The sequence below is a fragment of the Sus scrofa genome, chromosome 2 (assembly GCF_054392235.1).
Source record: "Sus scrofa isolate SSC_HxYL_T2T_F1_AM1 chromosome 2, Sscrofa_HxYL_maternal_Yorkshire_Landrace_v2.0, whole genome shotgun sequence".
NCBI classification, from domain to species: Eukaryota; Metazoa; Chordata; class Mammalia; order Artiodactyla; family Suidae; genus Sus; species Sus scrofa.
The window spans coordinates 117451290-117469385 of record NC_139384.1 but is presented as its reverse complement, the minus strand read 5'-3'; positions in this window follow the sequence as shown (position 1 = coordinate 117469385).

The following is an 18096-nucleotide window of genomic DNA, read 5'->3' as shown; positions in this document are numbered from 1 at the left end:
GTACATCTAATCTGAAATAGATAATAGTCTCAAAAGATATAATATATTATCATGAGAATGGGAGAATGCAATTTCTATATTATATATTTTTATCAATATTCAAGTAGATTTATAGCATAACAATAAAAATTGTTGAATAGTATTCAGATACCAAAAATGAATGTAGAGTAGCCAAATGAAATTGCTTGTGTAAAGCCATTGAGAGATTAGAAAGTTATAATAGCCATCATAGACTTGGATAAAATATCTCTGTTGTTTTTTCCTCTTGGTAAGTGAGCAGGACAAACCTTTAAAAAATATTTATTTTCATATATTCTAGTTAGTCTTATATTTTTGACCTAGCTTCCAATTGCTCCATTATGTCTCAGACAGTGTCCATTTAATTTGATGAATATGTTTTTGTTCAATGCAAAATAGTTGAACTATCCTAAAAGGGCTACTCCTCCTGATGTGCTCTGAATTTACAGAAGCTTCTTTAAAACAGTAGATGAAACCAGGTATATATATTCTGTGTAGTTGAAGCTATCAAAATATATAGCTGGAGGTTATGTGACTATTGGAAGAAAGGAATGGAATATGACTATTGTAAAGTGTAATAAATCCTTCTAAACAGATCTTTCCTCTTTGGGAGACCTTACTGGGCATAAAAATGGAAGCAGTACAATGACCATGAAAAAGAAACAGTGAAATATAGATATAAAATTAATTCAATAGCAGATAGTAAGGAAAAAGATTATTGAACCCAATATTATAAATTGTGGTATCTATTATGATATTTTAAATATGTCAGTAAAGAAAAATGACATAGTCCATTTTAAATTCCATAGTTTATATAAGAGAAATTCTCTTTGCCATTTAAAAGAAATAATGAGAAAAATTACAGTGTATTAAGTGGTAGTTCTAGCAGGTGTTCATTCAGTTGCTTCTTTAACAAGTATTTATTAAGTACCCACTATGTGTTAGCCCCTGAAGGAGGCCCTAGGAATGCAAAAATAACTAGGACACAGTTTCATTTCTTAAATAATTCAGCTAGATTAGGAAGAAAAGAAAAAGAGGCAAATGTAGATATAAGATAAATATTAGTAGATGAGAGAGAGAGAGAAAGATAATATATTTTGTCAAAACTAGATGTTGGGAATTCCCATCATGGCTCATCAGTAACGAACCTGACTAGTATCCATGAGGATGCAGGTTTGAACCCCTGGCCTTGCTCAGTGGGTTAAGGATCCTGCATTGCTGTGGCTGTGGTCTAGGCCAGCAGCTACAATTCCAATTTGACCCCTAACCTGGGAACAGAAATATGCTGTGGGTGCAGCCCTAAAAAGAGAAAAACAAAAAAACTAGATGTTGAGGGGCCTTACATTCAGACAGAAGTAACAAGGCTCGTAAAGAATTTTACAGGTGATACTTGAGCTAAATATTGAAGAATAAATAGATAGCATCCATTTGAGGACAAGTTCAAAGATAGTTCAACATAGCTAACATAGAGTGCTGCAAATGGCAGTAAAATAATTCTTGCTTCTTATCTCGCATTTGACCTTAAAAACTTTACTTATTTTATTTGGCATACTTATGTCCTTCTCTGGAAAATGATAAGGATAAATATACCCTTTACAATTTTTTCCATTTCCAACTTTTCTTGATCTTATTAATTTCAAAATGTTTGCTAAAAGTGCTACAACAGAGTACATACCCTCCTTTTAATTCTTATACAATGTATAATATATATGATTTATAATAAATATAAGTTTATCTAAAATGTATCTATTGATTATATTAATATTAATACTATGTAAATTTTATTAAATATATATTATTTTGTGTGTGCATGCCAACCTCAGGCTTTTCCTAGGCAGAATTTTAAGATCTGTGTATATTATCCTTAATCTTCTCTTTCATTGCCTTTTGTACTACTCACCAGAATCTGATGTTTTGTACTACTAACCAGAATCTGATGTTTTCCAGGGACGACTTTCAGAATACTTCAGTTTAGTGTGCCACTAATAGTACTATTCCCAAATCCTGACCTAATGTTATTCCCCTCTACCTTAACATCCATGTCCTATAGTTTGATCTCTCAAATCCTTGCTAAATTAATAACTAATTCCTATCAACTAGCTAGAACAATTACGTTGATGAAGGTTCTCTGCCAAGTGATTTAACAAGGGATTTGTAGAGTTAACAATTAATTTATTTGATTATATATTTGACAGTAATTGAATGAGCTTCAGTGATAGGTGGTAGAAAATATTTAAAATGCCAGAGTCTTTTCATGGATTAACTCTTACATCCCATGGAAATATCCATTTATCTAACTGAACAGTAAGTTGGTTCTAATGTGTGTTAAGATGTCACAAGCAAGAAATATCTGTCTAAATCAGGTCATCAGAATTTTGAGATAAAATATTTAAATTTTAGCAGCTTTTAGACCCAAATTAGGTCATTTTCCTTTCAGATCCTTGATTTCTTTGACTAATAAAGTGGAAATTCCAAAACAACCTGTAAATGTATTGTGAGATATACAAGAGGAAATGGATTTGAAACCTTTAATCCTAGACCAGTGAGACTTATTTTAATATTTGGTAGTAGGTAATAACATGTATGATAGAGCGTGATAATGTGAGAAAAAAGAATGTATACATGTGTGTGTACTGGGTCACCTTGCTGTATAATAGAAAATTGACAGAACACTGTAATCCAGCTTTAATGGAAAAAAATAAAAATCATTATTTAAAAAAATAAGAAATTAAAACAAGCACATTGAAAAATTTTAAAAAAAGAATTTAGGTATATAAGGGTTTATTGGCATAGGGGCCATTGTATCTTTTGATTGATTCAAGTTATAAGATTAAACTTTGATAATCTATGTTATATCACACAATTATTTTTGTGGTGATATCAACTTTTTTAAAAAATTGTTATAAACGCAGTCTTTGGGTATTGTGATATATAGATAACTTGGTTGTTTTAGGAGAAATGAACCAATCTTCACAAATTTAAAAAAAAGTCCCCTTAGACATTAGAAAACAAAATGATTGTTCAAAGGTCAAAAAGAGGTTTTTGTTTTGTTTTGTTTTGTTCAGAAACCTCAGCAAAAATACTTCCTAATACAAGATAGGGGTTTCTAGCCTGGTATGTTAAGAGCTTGGAAGTTGTCATTCTATCTTTACCAGTAAAAAGGGGAACAAAACTGAAAAATCAACAACTATTCTTTGATCCATCAAAGACATAAGATCCCAGGAAAAAACACTCCCTCCCAAACTGGAGAGACAGGTGAATACAGAGAATTATAACTTATTGGAGCAGAAACCCAGGAGCAGAAACTCCAAGGAAAGTAGTGCTGGCGTTGGAAACCTTCTAGATAGCTCGGTATGGATAAGTCTGAGAATTAAAAATTTCAGGGACTCAGTCATAGGGGGCCTCTCATACTTTTATTTACCTACAAAAGTTCTACCAGAGCTATCTTATCCCATTTAATAGGGAGAGTGAGGCTATACCTTCCACCTGGCTTTCCTGTGACTCTAGTAAATTTGCTATAAATCTAATAAATCTAAAAATCTGCTCTAAAAAATAAAGTGTCTTTAAAAAGGAAAACACACACACACACACACACACACACACACACACACACACACACACACACCTTACAAATAACATCACTTACTGATGAAAGATTAAAATCTTGAAGTCTTTTCCCCAAAGATCAGGAACTGAATAAGGAGCCCACACTCACCACTGCTAGTCAGCATTGTGCTGGAAGGTTTAAACAGAACAATAAAGCAAGCAAATAAATAAAAGGCAACCAAATTTTAAGTAAGAAGTAAAACTATCTCTGTTCACAGACAACATGTATAAAATCCCATAGAATCTACCAAAAATAAAACACAACTACTAGAGCTAATAAGCAGATTCAGCAAAATAGCAGCATTCAAGTTCAACACACAAATAACATCTTGGCTTCCATTCACCAAAAATTAACACCCTGAAAAGGAAATTAAGAACACAATTTCATTTATAATAGGATCCAAAAGAATAATAATCCTGAAAGTAAATTTATCCAAGGAAGTGAAAGTGTTGTACAATGAAAACTATAAAACATTGCTGAAAGAAATTTCAAAATTCCTAAATATGTGGAAGGGTGATGAAAATTAAAAATACAATGAGATATCACTCACACCCATTAAGATGACAATAATACATTTTTAAAAGTGACAAGTGTGGGAAATATGTGGATAAATCCAAACCCTAATACATTGCTGAAGAGATTACTTCATCTGCTATTAAAAACATTTTGGGATTTTTTTCCCAATGTTACATGTAGAATGGTCATATGGCCCAGGAAGTCCACTCCCATGTATATATGCAAAATCACTGAAAACAGGCACTCAAGTAATTGAAAGCACGTACTCAAAAAAATACACGTGTTCATAGCAACAGTATTCCAAAAGGTAGAAATTATACAAATGTCCATCAACAGCTTAATGGATATACAGATAGTTAATATGCATATATATATATAAAGAGAGGAGTTTATTTTAAGGAACTTTTTCAGGATACTGTGGAGGCTTGGCAGATTAAAAATCTTCAGGATAGACAGGCCAACTGGAAACTCAGGAAAGAGTTTGAGTCCAAAGGCAGTCTTCTGTGAAAATTTCTTCTTGCTTGGGGAAGTCATTCTTTTTCTAATAAGCCTATTAACTGATTAGATGAGGTCCACCTACATTATAGAGGATAATCTGCTTTATTCAAAGTCTTTAGACTTTGATTGAGATATCAATCTCATTTTAAAAATCCCTCCGGAAACATTTGGGACGTTTGACCAAATATCTGGGTACTGTGGCCCAGCCAGGTAGACACATAAAATTAACCATCATGCATACAATGAGATAGTATTCAGCCATAAAAAAGAATGAAGAACTAATTCATGCCACAACATGGGTGAATTTTGAAAACATTTTACTAAGTGAAAGAAATCAGATACAAAACCACATAGATTCTGTCATTCCATTTGTATGAAATATCTAGAATAGTAAGTCTATAGGCAATTTCTAATAAAATTAAACATTGTACCTATTGTTTAAAGCATAGCAGAAAGCATATTGGCAGTTCACTGGGCTGGGTGAAAGGGGGAATTGGGAGTTACTTCTTAATGAGTATGTAATTTCTTTCTGAGGTGATGAAAAAGTTTGAAATTAGGTAGAAGCAATAGTTGTACAACATCATTAATATATTAAATACCACTGAATTATGCACCTTAAAATGATTAATTTTGTTTTATGTAAATTTCACTTCAATTAAAAAACAATATAATTTACATGCAGAAAAATGGACAAATTCATTATTTATATTTCTATGGGTTCCTTTTACTAGCATTAAATCATGTAAACAACACCCAAATCAAGAATAAACTATTTCTTTCCTCTCAGAAAGTTCCCTTGAGTCACCTTTCCAGTCACTCTTACCACAAACAGCCACTCTTAAGAACTTTAATACTATAGGTTAGTTTTGTCTGTTAGGGAACATCATATAAGTGGAATTATACAATATGTATTCTTTCGTATCTTTTTTTTTCTCAATCAGCAGAAAGTTTAAAGATTCATCTAGGTTGTTTCATTCAGAGATATTTTATTCTTTTTTGGGGGGGAGGCTCTTTTAGGCACGTATCCATGGCATATGGAAGTTCCTAGTCTAGGGGTCATATAGAAGCTACAGCAGCCAGCCTACACTGTAGGCTCAGCAGTGCAGGATCCAAGCCACATCTGTGACCTTACACCACAGCTCATGGCAACACCGGATCCCTGACCTACTGAGCAAGGCCAGGGATCGAACCCACATCCTCATGGATTCTAGTCGGATTCATTCTTGCTGTGCCACGAAGGGAACTCCCTTTTTCTTTTTTTCTTTCTTCTTTTCTTTCTTTTCTTTTTTTTTTTTTTTTTTTTTTTTTTTTTTTTTTTTTACTGCTGAAGAATATTCTTTTAGAGAAATATGTCATATTTTGATTATCCATTCTTTTGTTGATGAATATTTTTTCCATTATTTGGAAATTATTATTAAACTAGCTTTAAACAATCTTGCGTAATTTTTTTACACTTCCTTTCTTTTAGGTAAATAACTAGGAATGAAATTTGGGTTATACAATAGGTACAATGTTTAACTTTATTAGAAATTGCCAAAAGATTTATGAAGAGGTTGTGCATATTACATTTCATACAAGCAATGTATGAAAATTCAAATTGTTATACATCCTTATCATTCTTTATAATATAATTTGGAAGTTAATCATAGTTTTAACTTACATTTTCATTACACCTAGTGTAGTTATCATGAGTTTCATCATGAGTTTATTGGCCATGTATATATTTGTCCCTTGTATGAAATGTCTATTTCAATTATTTGCTCATGTTTTAAACAAATGTATTTGTATTTTTTATTATAGATTTGTAGGTTTTCTTTACGCATTCTGAGTACCAGTTCATTGTCAGACATATGGATTATAAATATGATTTAACTTTTTATGTTATCAATGCTGTCATTTAATGATGAGTTATTTTTTAATGTTAATAAAAATAACTATTTCATGTAAGAAACAGTACTTTTAAGAGGCCTTGTGTTTTAGTTTTTACGTTTAGGTCTATATTTCTGTCTGCCATCACTGTGTGCTGTGTTTGTGCCTGTGTGTTTTCGTGTGTGTGTGTTGGGAAAGGGGATCAAAGTTCATTTGTGCAATATGCCTATTCCATTGTTCCAACAACTTTTGTTTAAAAGAATTCCCTTCCTCCATAAAACTGTGCCAGCATCTTTACATTGCCGTGGTGTATTTTTGAACTTTCTCTTAAGTTTCACAGATCTATATATCTATTTTACCTGTCCCACACTATCAATTTATAGTATCTTAAAAGAGGATCTTAAAATCAGTTTCTGTGATTCAAAATAGTATCCCAACTCTCTGGAAACCATAGAACCCAGGGAAATATCCATCCACAGATTGTGCCATTCATTCATCTATCCCTGTTTTTTTTTCCCTCTGTTATATTTTTGAGGGTTATGCTTGGATTGTTAACAGGGGCAATATATTTTGAAATATATTAATGTATATTTATCCTTTCAATTTCTCTTATATGATCACCTCTCTGAGCACCATCTTTCTTGAGGGGGTATACTGTGGTTATTTTGATTGTTGTGATTATTTTGATTGTTGTAGCAGGAATTTAAAGAGAGAAGAGGTCAAGTTTTTAATTTAATTGCAAAAAAGGTATTTGAAGGGTTTCAAAGGTAAAGTTTAATGGACAGAAGTATTTTCTAAATAGTTTATGCTATTTAGCATAACATGAACCAGGATTGGAAGCATAAAAGAGAGAATTATTATATTTAAGATTAGGAGTTTGATTTAAAACATGCCTGCAAATTGCTTGATATTTGTCCATCAAATAGAGCAGATTAATTCTCTTCCACTTAAGTATAGGCCAGCTTTTGTGAACCTCTGCTAGCTAGTAGATTTAACAGAAGAGAAACCGCTTAACTTTAGATGCTAGGTTAGGAAAGGCCTGATTCTTTCTCTCTGAATGTTCATCTTGGCAACCCGGCCATCATGTTGGGAGATGCCCAGGACCCATGGAGAGGGACTTGTAAGGTTGCCCAATAGCACTATCTTAGGTAATGACTTACAGCCACCATCAGCCAGGAGATATGTGAATGAATTAGCCTTCAGATCATCACAGCATCCGGCTTCTAGCATCCAGTAATCCCTACCTAAGGTGAGTGAAGCAAAAATAATCTGTACTCTCAAAACCCTACCCAATTTACGGATCTGTGAGTGAAAGAGTTTTTGCTCTGAATACTAAAAATTGCGCTGATTTGTCTCAGAGTAATGCACAGCTGGAATAGAGTTGGGTACCAGGAGTGGTGCCACTACAGCAAAACACTGAGAACAGGTGAGAGTGGCTTAAGCCCAGATGATGGGAGAAGCTGGAAGGACATTGAGGAGAGTGCTGCTGAGATCCTGAAGAGACTCAGGAGGTTGTTGGTGGCAGGTGAAACAAAATGAGAGAAACGTTAATGGAAGGTGGAAGGCTTAACGATATTGTCACCTTTGTTAACATGAAAAATAGGAAAAATGCACTTGATGATCTAGTTAAGAATATTCCAGACAGGGTGTTAAAATTGCCATCTGGCTTCTTTTCATTGCTCATTTTAAAACATGAAAGAAGGGAGATGGGATTTTAAAAAACAATTTCTTTTAGCATAAATGAGTCAACTTTCAGGGGTTGACAGTGAAGCCATTTGTCATCCACACACTCTGCTATTAGCAAATGATTCTGAAAAATTAAAAATGTTTTCTGAGCTGGGATCAAATTCAGGGCATTGTGAGGAAAATATGGTCTTTATACGACTAAAGGCATATTTACAAAACCTTCTGTTACAGCCAAAGATGTATATATTGTGGTACTTCAAACAGACAACAGTTCCTCTCCACATCTTAATGTCTTGCCCCACTGATCCTCTTTATTAAATAAGAGAGCCTCTAAAAATCCTGCAGACTCTCTCCTCACAACTTTACAGGAAGCCAAAGATAGTATTAAAGTAATTAAATGTGAAGACCATTAGACAAAGGTGTCTCTAACACTGTGGTAGCCTTAGTAAGCAAATCAAAACCTATGCCAGAGACAGTGTGTTCAAATCCAAGAAAGTGAAAATTAAGAACAACCAATCACAGTCAACCAGGTTTTCTCAAATAAGGCAACTGCTTAAGCTATAGGCAATCAAATAATTTCTCTGCTTTGCTTCTATATCTTCTCTATTAAAAAAAAAATCTTTCCCCTAACTCTTGTCGGTGGCACCCTCCTAACTTCTTTCCCTTTGGCACTTCCCAGTTCAAATCCCTTTGTTCAGATAAACTCTTCAACAGCTTAATATGCTCAGTTTACATTTTAATGGTAGAGATAGACTTATCTTGATGAAATGTGTGAGTTTTGATAGTGGAACAAATTCTGTTAATATGCATGGAATACCTACAAAAATTTTAAGAGAATATATTGACAGAAACATTGCTAGCTTGGACTAAGAGGGACAGAGGCAGAACAGAATAGTCCATCAGACCTTAGAACTAGGATGGGCAAGGGCATGCTGGGAAAACTGTTCAGCTGTAAGTAGCAATCTTTATTGAAAAGAAATGAGAATTTAGATAGTAGAATCAAGAACCTTAAAGATGGATCAAAAGCAATCCAGAATTATTCCCAGGCTATAGGGTTAATCAGCTAATCAAGAAGTTGGCAGCATGGTCTTGGCTGGATTTTAGCTTGCAATATACATGTGACTTCTGTGTGCTCACTTTCCTCCCTCTTTGAATGAGATGATCCATAGCAGTTATCCTAGGCCAGTATCACCATGATGTTATTTATGTTGAGTGTGGGATAAGTGGATAATTTGTCTTTACATTTCACAGGTTTTCAGATATAGAATTGTCCCCAAAATGGCTATAGTGTAGGAACTGTACCTGAAAAGACTAATCCACACCTGGAGCTAATTTAGATAATGAAATGGAGAACTTTAAACTGAACATGATTCCATTATATGTGTGACTTTCTTCGGGTCATGGGAGAGAGAAGTGTATTTTACATGTGGGAAGAATATATAAATAGGTTACATATTATAGCAATTTAAAAACATATTTGCAAACTCATTGGCATTTCTTATCAAAAATTGGATTCTAGTTTCCCTCTTTTTGTATGTGACCTGGTTTTAATGACTTGCTTGTAATTAATCAATGTCATGGAAATGGTGATTTATGAATTTCAAAATTGTCTTCAAAAAGGCAAATCCACTTCTACCTTCTCTTCTCACTCTTGGAATATTTCAACTTTGTACCCAGCCATGATATTTTAAAGAAGTTATAGCCATGTGGAGAGGCCAGGTGTTGGTGTTTTGACTGGAATCTTCTCCATATAAGTTCCCAGGCAAGTAGTACCAATCACTAATCATATGATTCACTTCATGTACCTATTTGCCATTTTGAAGAAATAGAAAGAATGGAACTGAGAAATTGACTATATATCCAGTTATCAAAGGAATTATTTGTGGTGAAAGAAGAATGCTTCAATCAAAAGGTTATTTAGAATGGCAAGGACGTATTTCTTCACTACAGAGGACTGTGATGGCTTATAAAAGAAGTCAGTTCAGTACTGGAGAAAAGTAAATATTCTTTTTCTGCACATATCTGAGTTTATTTCAGTAGAGCTACAATCCCATTGCAGTTTTTGTATCCATATTTTGAATATTTAATGAAGATGCACAAATATGTTTTGTAGAAATAAGCCTATACCTTTTGCTCTTCAAGATTGATTATATGGTTCATTAAACCAAAATTGTTATAATTATGCAACATAAATATTAAAGTTACAGCCTTAGTTAAATACATATGCCCTATATTAAATAAATACGGAATCAACGTCTAAGAACATTTATTGATCTGAGGAATATAAACATGGTATTAAGAACACAATATTAGCATGGAAATAAAGAATCACTAACTTTTCTAAAGAAGTGTTATATCCGGAAGGATATAACAGCCTGTGACACACATAAGTAAAAGCCCTGAGATGGCTTCTTGTAAACTACTAAATAATTTGTAAGCTCTTTGATGGAAGAAAAAGAAGAAGAAAAAGAAATAGGTCTTCTGCTTCTTGTATGTGTTAAAATACTAGGTAGTTTCCTGTTCTGTTGTAAATATGAAGATTGCCTTCTAAACAGTCTCCCTTTTTTAATATCAGTGTTTCTCCCTTTCTTTCTGTCTTTTACTTAATGTATGGACTCTCATTTTTTCCCCTCCAAGCTGTTTCAAGCTTGTTTGGGAATTGGGCAAAGCGTATAAGGTAACCAGGATAACTTGTGTGCATATAATGTCAGAGTGCACTTATTTGAGAAGCCCCAGCTTCTGATGCCTTTCATTTTCTTTTTGCTATTACTGGTTGTTAATAAAAGGATGATGGGTTTCAGTTGCACCTTATTGTTTGAATAAAGCAGTAAGTGTTTAAGGAGGAAGGAAACTTGAATGGCTTAAAAAGGGCATTCAGATTTCAGGTCATGAAGAAAATAAAAGAATTATTCTAGTATCAAAAAATTAATTAGCCCCTGAAAATCTAGGTGTTCCCACCTCTCAAATCCAACCCTATGTGTTTGAGACACTTCAGAGATACCCAATTTTGCCACTTCCCTGTGGATGCAGAACTGTCTTTAACTTGGGGAATGCTACTAGCATGAATTTATTTAACATTATCTAGCTCCTAGGATGCACTGCATTTCAGATTCTCTAGATTCAGGCTCTGAAAAGAAGAAAAGAACAATCAACAAAACTGCTGAACTTAAAAGGGAAGAAAAAGCTAATTAGCAAACAGTTGTAAATGGGTTTATTTACTTCAGGACCCTTGATTTCTTCCTGTTGTTCTTTAGCTTCCCTGCACTGATTTCTACATCCATCATATTTCATTTCTCTGAAATCAGCTTATGCACTTAATGGTCCAGACTGGGCAATCAATGTTGATTGAAATCAAAAGCAAATTGATGCAAGAGGTCCAGCGCTGCTCCAAAAACCAGCTGTGTAAATCTAAGAGAAAGACAACTGTCAGCGTTTCCCTTAATTATGTATTTCTGCATTTCCTTAAGCATATGGCTGTTATAATGACCCAGTAGGCACTTATAGCTAGAAAGAAATCACAGAGTAAACACCAAAGGTTATATCTTCAAATCCCACCACTCTGATGTGATGTTTGACAGAAGAATTTATCACTGGCTTGTTAGCCTCTCAGAAATGATTGGATTTCTTGGATACAAGGACAAGGTGCATGCCACTGTGGTGCTTACTGAGAATATGCTATTACCAAGGTAAACTCAGTAGAAACAATGCCTTTTGTCTTGCAGTGGAAGAAGTGCCCTGTTCTCAAAATCTTCCAACCCAGTATACTTCTAATTTCAACTCGATGTTGGTTTTATGAAAAGAAGGGTGACAGCATTGAGAGACAAGATTGTTTCATTTCCCTCACAATAGGGTATCTATGTTTGGCTTTCAGAGTTGAAACTTGCCCTGAGTTGAGTATAAACAATCATCTCTTTCTATGAGAGAGTTTCATTTGCTTTGCATCATTTTTCCTCTTCTACCTTTTGCCTACATGAAATCCCTCTCTTCTTGTTCCAAAAAAAAAAAAAAAAAAAGTCACAGGAATCCTAAATAAGTTGTAACAGTTATTTGTCTCTGTGGTTTTAGTTCAACTTCATAAAACATTGTTTTGTCTTTATATGGCATATTTTAAAATTGACTTTGCATTTTATTTTATTTTATTTTTTATTTTTTTGTCTTTTGTCTTTTTTTGTTGTTGTTGTTGTTGCTATTTCTTGGGCTGCTCCCGCGGCATATGGAGGTTCCCAGGCTAGGGGTTGAATCGGAGCTGTAGCCACCGGCCTACGCCAGAGCCACAGCAACGCAGGATCCGAGCCGCGTCTGCAACCTACATCACAGGTCACGGCAACGCCGGATCTTTAACCCACTGAGCAAGGGCAGGGACCGAACCCGCAACCTCATGGTTCCTAGTCGGATTCATTAACCACTGCGCCACGACGGGAACTCCGACTTTGCATTTTAGAGCAGTGTTAACTTTATGGTGGAATTGAGCAGAAAGTATGCAGCGTCTATCTTAACACTCTCTGCCCCCACAAAACACAGCTCCCCCCTTATCAAAATCCCCCACCAAAGTGGTACATTTATTACAATTCTTGAACCTGCATTGACACATTGCTGTCACTAAAATCCATGTTTTACTTTAGAGTTCTGTCTTGATGTCGTACATTCTGTGGGTTTTGACAAATGCATAGTGGCATGTAACCACTATTATAGTATCATACAGTTCCACTGCATAAAAACGTTCTGTGCTCCATCTATTTTCCTTCATGTTCCCAACACCTGGAAAATATTAATCTTTTTATTGTCTCGATAGTTTGACCTTCTCCAGGATGTTGGAATCCTACAGAAGCCTTTTCAGATTGTTGTCTTTCACTTAGAAATATGCATTTAAGTTTTATCCATGTCCTTTCACACATAACCTCATTATGCTGTTGCCATCACAAATTACATCTTTATACGTTACTTTTACATTATCATAGATGCATAAGCTCTTGATTTATGTATTTATTTTTTAAATCATGTAGAAAATAAAGAGTTACCAGCCAAAAGTAAAATAATACCAGGCTTTATATTTACTAAGTAGTTGTCTTTACCAGAGTGTTTCTTCATCTGGTTTTAAGTTACTGTCTAGTAATCTTTCATATCAACCTCAAAATACACCATTTAGTGTTTCTTGTAGATCAGGCCCACTTATAAAGAACTCCTTTAGCTTTCTTTCTTTCTTTCAATCTTAAAATGGCTTAATTTATCCTTTGATTTTGGAGGATGGTTTGGCCACATACAGCTATTGTTTGACAGGTTTTTCCCTTCTTTTCTTTCCACATTTTCAAAATGTCATCTCACTCCCATTTAGTCAACATCATTTCTGATGAAAAATCTGCCAGAAATCTTTTTTTTTTTTTAATTTTCCCACTGTACAGCAAGGGGGTCAGGTTATCCCTACATGTATACATTACAATTATATTTTTCCCCCACCCTTTGTCCTGTTGCAACATGAGTATCTAGACATAGTTCTCAATGCTATTCAGCAGGATCTCCTTGTAAATCTATTCTAAGTTGTGTCTGATAAGCCCAAGCTCCCGATCCCTCCCACTCCCTCCCCCTCCCATCAGGCAGCCACAAGTCTCTTCTCCAAGTCCATGATTTTCTTTTCTGAGGAGATGTTCATTTGTGCTGGATATTAGATTCCAGTTATAAGTGATATCATATGGTATTTGTCTTTGTCTTTCTGGCTCATTTCACTCGGTATGAGATTCTCTAGTTCCATCCATGTTGCTGCAAATGGCATTATGTCATCCTTTTTATGGCTGAGTAGTATTCCATTGTGTATATATACCACCTCTTCCGAATCCAATCGTCTGTCGATGGACATTTGGGTTGTTTCCATGTCTTGGCTATTGTGAATAGTGCTGCAATGAACATGCGGGTACACGTGTCTCTTTTAAGTAGAGTTTTGTCTGGATAGATGCCCAAGAGTGGGATTGCAGGGTCATATGGAAGTTCTATGTATAGATTTCTAAGGTATCTCCAAACTGTTCTCCATAGTGGCTGTACCAGTTTACATTCCTACCAACAGTGCAGGATGGTTCCCTTTTCTCCACAGCCCCTCCAGCACTTGTTATTTGTGGATTCATGAATGATGGCCATTCTGACTGGTGTGAGGTGGTATCTCATGGTAGTTTTGATTTGCATTTCTCTTATAATCAGCGATGTTGAGCATTTTTTCATGTGTTTGTTGGCCATCTGTATATCTTCTTTGGAGAAATGTCTATTCAGTTCTTTTGCCCATTTTTCCATTGATTGATTGGTTTTTTTGCTGTTGAATTGTATAAGTTGCTTATATATTCTAGAGATTAAGCCCTTGTCCTTTGCATCATTTTAAACTGTTTTCTCCCATTCTGTAAGTTGTCTTTTTGTTTTCTTTTGGGTTTCCTTTGCTGTGCAAAAGCTTTTCAGTTTGATGAGGTCCCATGGGTTTATTTTTGCTCTAATTTCTATTGCTTAGGGAGACTGACCTGAGAAAATATTCATGATGTTGATGTCAGAGAGTGTCTTGCCTATGTTTTCGTCTAGGAGTTTGATGGTGTCCTGTCGTATATTTAAGTCTTTCAGCCATTTGGAGTTTATTTTTGTGCATGGTGTGAGGGTGTGTTCTAGTTTCATTGCTTTGCATGCAGCTGTCCAGGTTTCCCAGCAATGCTTGCTGAATAGACTTTCCTTTTCCCATTTGATGTTCCTGCCTCCCTTGTCAAAGATTAATTGACCATAGGTGTCAGGGTTTATTTCCGGATTCTCTATTCTGTTCCATTGGTCTGTCTGTCTGTTTTGGTACCAGTACCACACTGTTTTGATGACTGTGGCTTTGTAGTATTTCTTGAAGTCTGGAAGAGTTATGCCTCCTGCTGGGTTTTTGTTTCTCAGGATTGCTTTGGCGATTCTGGGTCTTTTGTTGTTCCATATAAATTTTTGGATTGTTTGTTCTAGTTCTGTGAAAACTGTCCTGGGTAATTTGATAGGGATTGCATTGAATCTGTAGATTGCTTTGGGTAGTATGGCCATTTTTACAATATTGATTTTCCCAATCCAGGAACATGGAATATCTTTCCATTTCTTTACATCTTCTTTGATTTCTTTGATTAAAGTTTTATAGTTCTCGGCATATAGGTCCTTTACCTCCTTGGTCAGGTGTATTCCGAGGTATTTGATTTTGTGAGGAATCTTATTGAAGACATCTTGACTGATAAGTCATTGCTCTCATGCTACTCCTGAGGGTCTCCTTTTGCCCTTGACATTCAACAATTTAATTATAATGTGCCTCAGTATGAGTTTCTTTGCATTTATCTTTTTAAAGTTCATTAGCTTCCTGAAAGAAATGGTACATATTTTTTGGTCAAATTGGGGTATTTTCAGTCATTATTTCTTTAAATAGTCTTTCTTGCTATTATTTCTCCCTCTTCTTTCAGGTTTCTGATTCTGTTACTGTTAACTCACTGATGGTATCTTCCAAGTCTTTGACTTTACTCATTATTTTCATTTTTTCTTCCTACTTCTAAGATTGGATAATTCCAAATGTCTGTCTTCAAGTCATTGATTCTTTCTTCTATATAAGCTCAAACTTACTATTGAAATCCTCTAGTGACATTTCATTTCAGTAATCAAGCTTTTTAGCTACAAAACTTCCATTTGGGTCTCTTTTATCATAACATATTTCAGGCAGTGGATGTAAAGTTTTTGTCTAGTAATTTAAATCTATTCTTCAGGAACAGTTTCTGTTATTTTCTTCTGCTAATGGGCCATATATTCATTTTTTGTAAAATTCATATTTTTTTAACTTGACATTTGGATATTATAATATGGTGACTCTAAAAATCATTTTCTCCTCTTTTTAGTGTTTTGTTGTTGTCACTGTTGGTTGCTCTAGGTTGTGGCTGTTTCTTTGTTGAGTAACTTTTATAAAATATTTTTGTAAAGTCTGTATTCTTCACCATGTGTGGCCTCTGAATTATCTGTTCTTTTAGCTTTTATTCAGCTAGTGTTTTCACAAATGTTTTCCTGGACTCCAAGAGCCAAGAGAGAAAGAACCCCCCAAAAAGAAATTTGATAGAGACTTCCTTAAATACTTGTAGAAAAAAAGAAAAAGATTAAAACGAAAAAATAAGACAGTACTCTCCCTGTCTTTGTAGATCAGCTCTGTGTTGGGACAGTCCTTTAATATTTAGTCAAGCCTTTTGAAATTCTTCCTTAATTTTCCTTTTTCTGCTTACATTGACTCTAGACATCAGCCAGAAATGAATGTTTGGTGTCCGCTCAAGAGTTTTCTACAAATGCATTCTGTTTTCTTCACAATAATTAAATTGCCTGTAGTAACATGATTAGCATTTTGATTGCAAAAGATCTTGAACTGTAACTTTATCTGTTTTAAGACTTATATTGAACAACCTAAGTATGTTTTTTTAATTAGTCAATGCCAAAATACCACCAAATATCATTTATCTTACTTTCTGTCAGTTTACAGCTGTAATTCATGACTCCTTTTGCATTAATTATTACACAAATATATTAATTTAGAAAAAATTCTAAATTAATAGAAGAATTCCTAGCAATCTTCCGTATATAGGAGTTGAGATTACATATACTTTTAAATTATATAAATTGTTAATATGAGGGAAATGACTGTATATTTGTTCAAATATATAGAATTGTATTCAAGGATAAATGTCATTTTAGTTATATAGTAGTCAGTGTAATAAATAAATGTCATGATGACAAAGAATATTTTAATACCATGTTTCTGAAGAGATTAATGATCTCATATTCACATCAAAACAAAATCAATGTACCTTTTTTTAATCCAGTTGTTCATAGTTGAAGTTCATTGACAAGGCCAATTTCATGCATCAGATATACTTTTAAAATTTTTATACATATTTATATTTACATATATTTGTAAATTTAGAAATATAGATAAATGAAGGTGTATTTGATACACGAAGTACATTGTTCATCAAACTAGAACCAATTCAAATATCTGTCATTTTCTTTATAATTTTTCACTAGTTTAAAATTATATCAATCAATAAAATATAATAATCATAAAAGCAAAAAAGTTAAATAAATTGCCTTCGAATAAGTTAAACGTGATGAATTGGAAAAGGCAAACATACTCGTAGCAGAGAACGTTAAGATTGTGACATTTAAAAATAGGATTCAGAACAAGCCAGTTGGTCTCCATGCACATTTGGAACTATGGTATATAAATTCAGGAGTGATGTAGTGGCAAAGTTTTGCTAAGATCACCAAGAAGCTGAAGTCACTGTGTAACAAGAAAGAAAAAAGCCAAAAAGCAGAGAGAAAGTACATCCAGTGTTTCTGATTACTTTTCATTTAGATTCCAACTGTCTGAAGAACACCTCATCTCTGTCCTTGTATTCCAGAAAATACTTCTCTGTTCATCTAATACCTGCTATGGTTTTAGTTTAAATCAGCTTCAATATGTTTCTCTAATATGTAACCAAGAGAGTCTTAATAAGATACTATGTTTTTCAAATAATAAATTACAACTGGCTCGAGAAACCCTTGCTTATCTGTGTGCTTTGTGACTTGACCCTCATGTTTCTAGGGCACTCTCTTCTTCCAGGAAGATTCAGCTCCTTTGAATGATCAACAGTAAGAAAACCTCAAATTTATTTCAGAAACTAAAAAAGGTTATGATCTAAAATAAAATACCAGCAGCACAATATGTATTTTGAGTAGTTATAGAATTGCTGATGCAGATTCAAAGGCTGTTTAGTCTTTGCCATCCAGTTCAGTAATAAAATGATGAGCCAAGAGAAAAGAAAAGCTATAGAAATACACTCTGAGTGCTTATTTACTATTCCTCTTTCACTGACTTTTATCTCATTAGTAAATCAAGAAGAGTACTT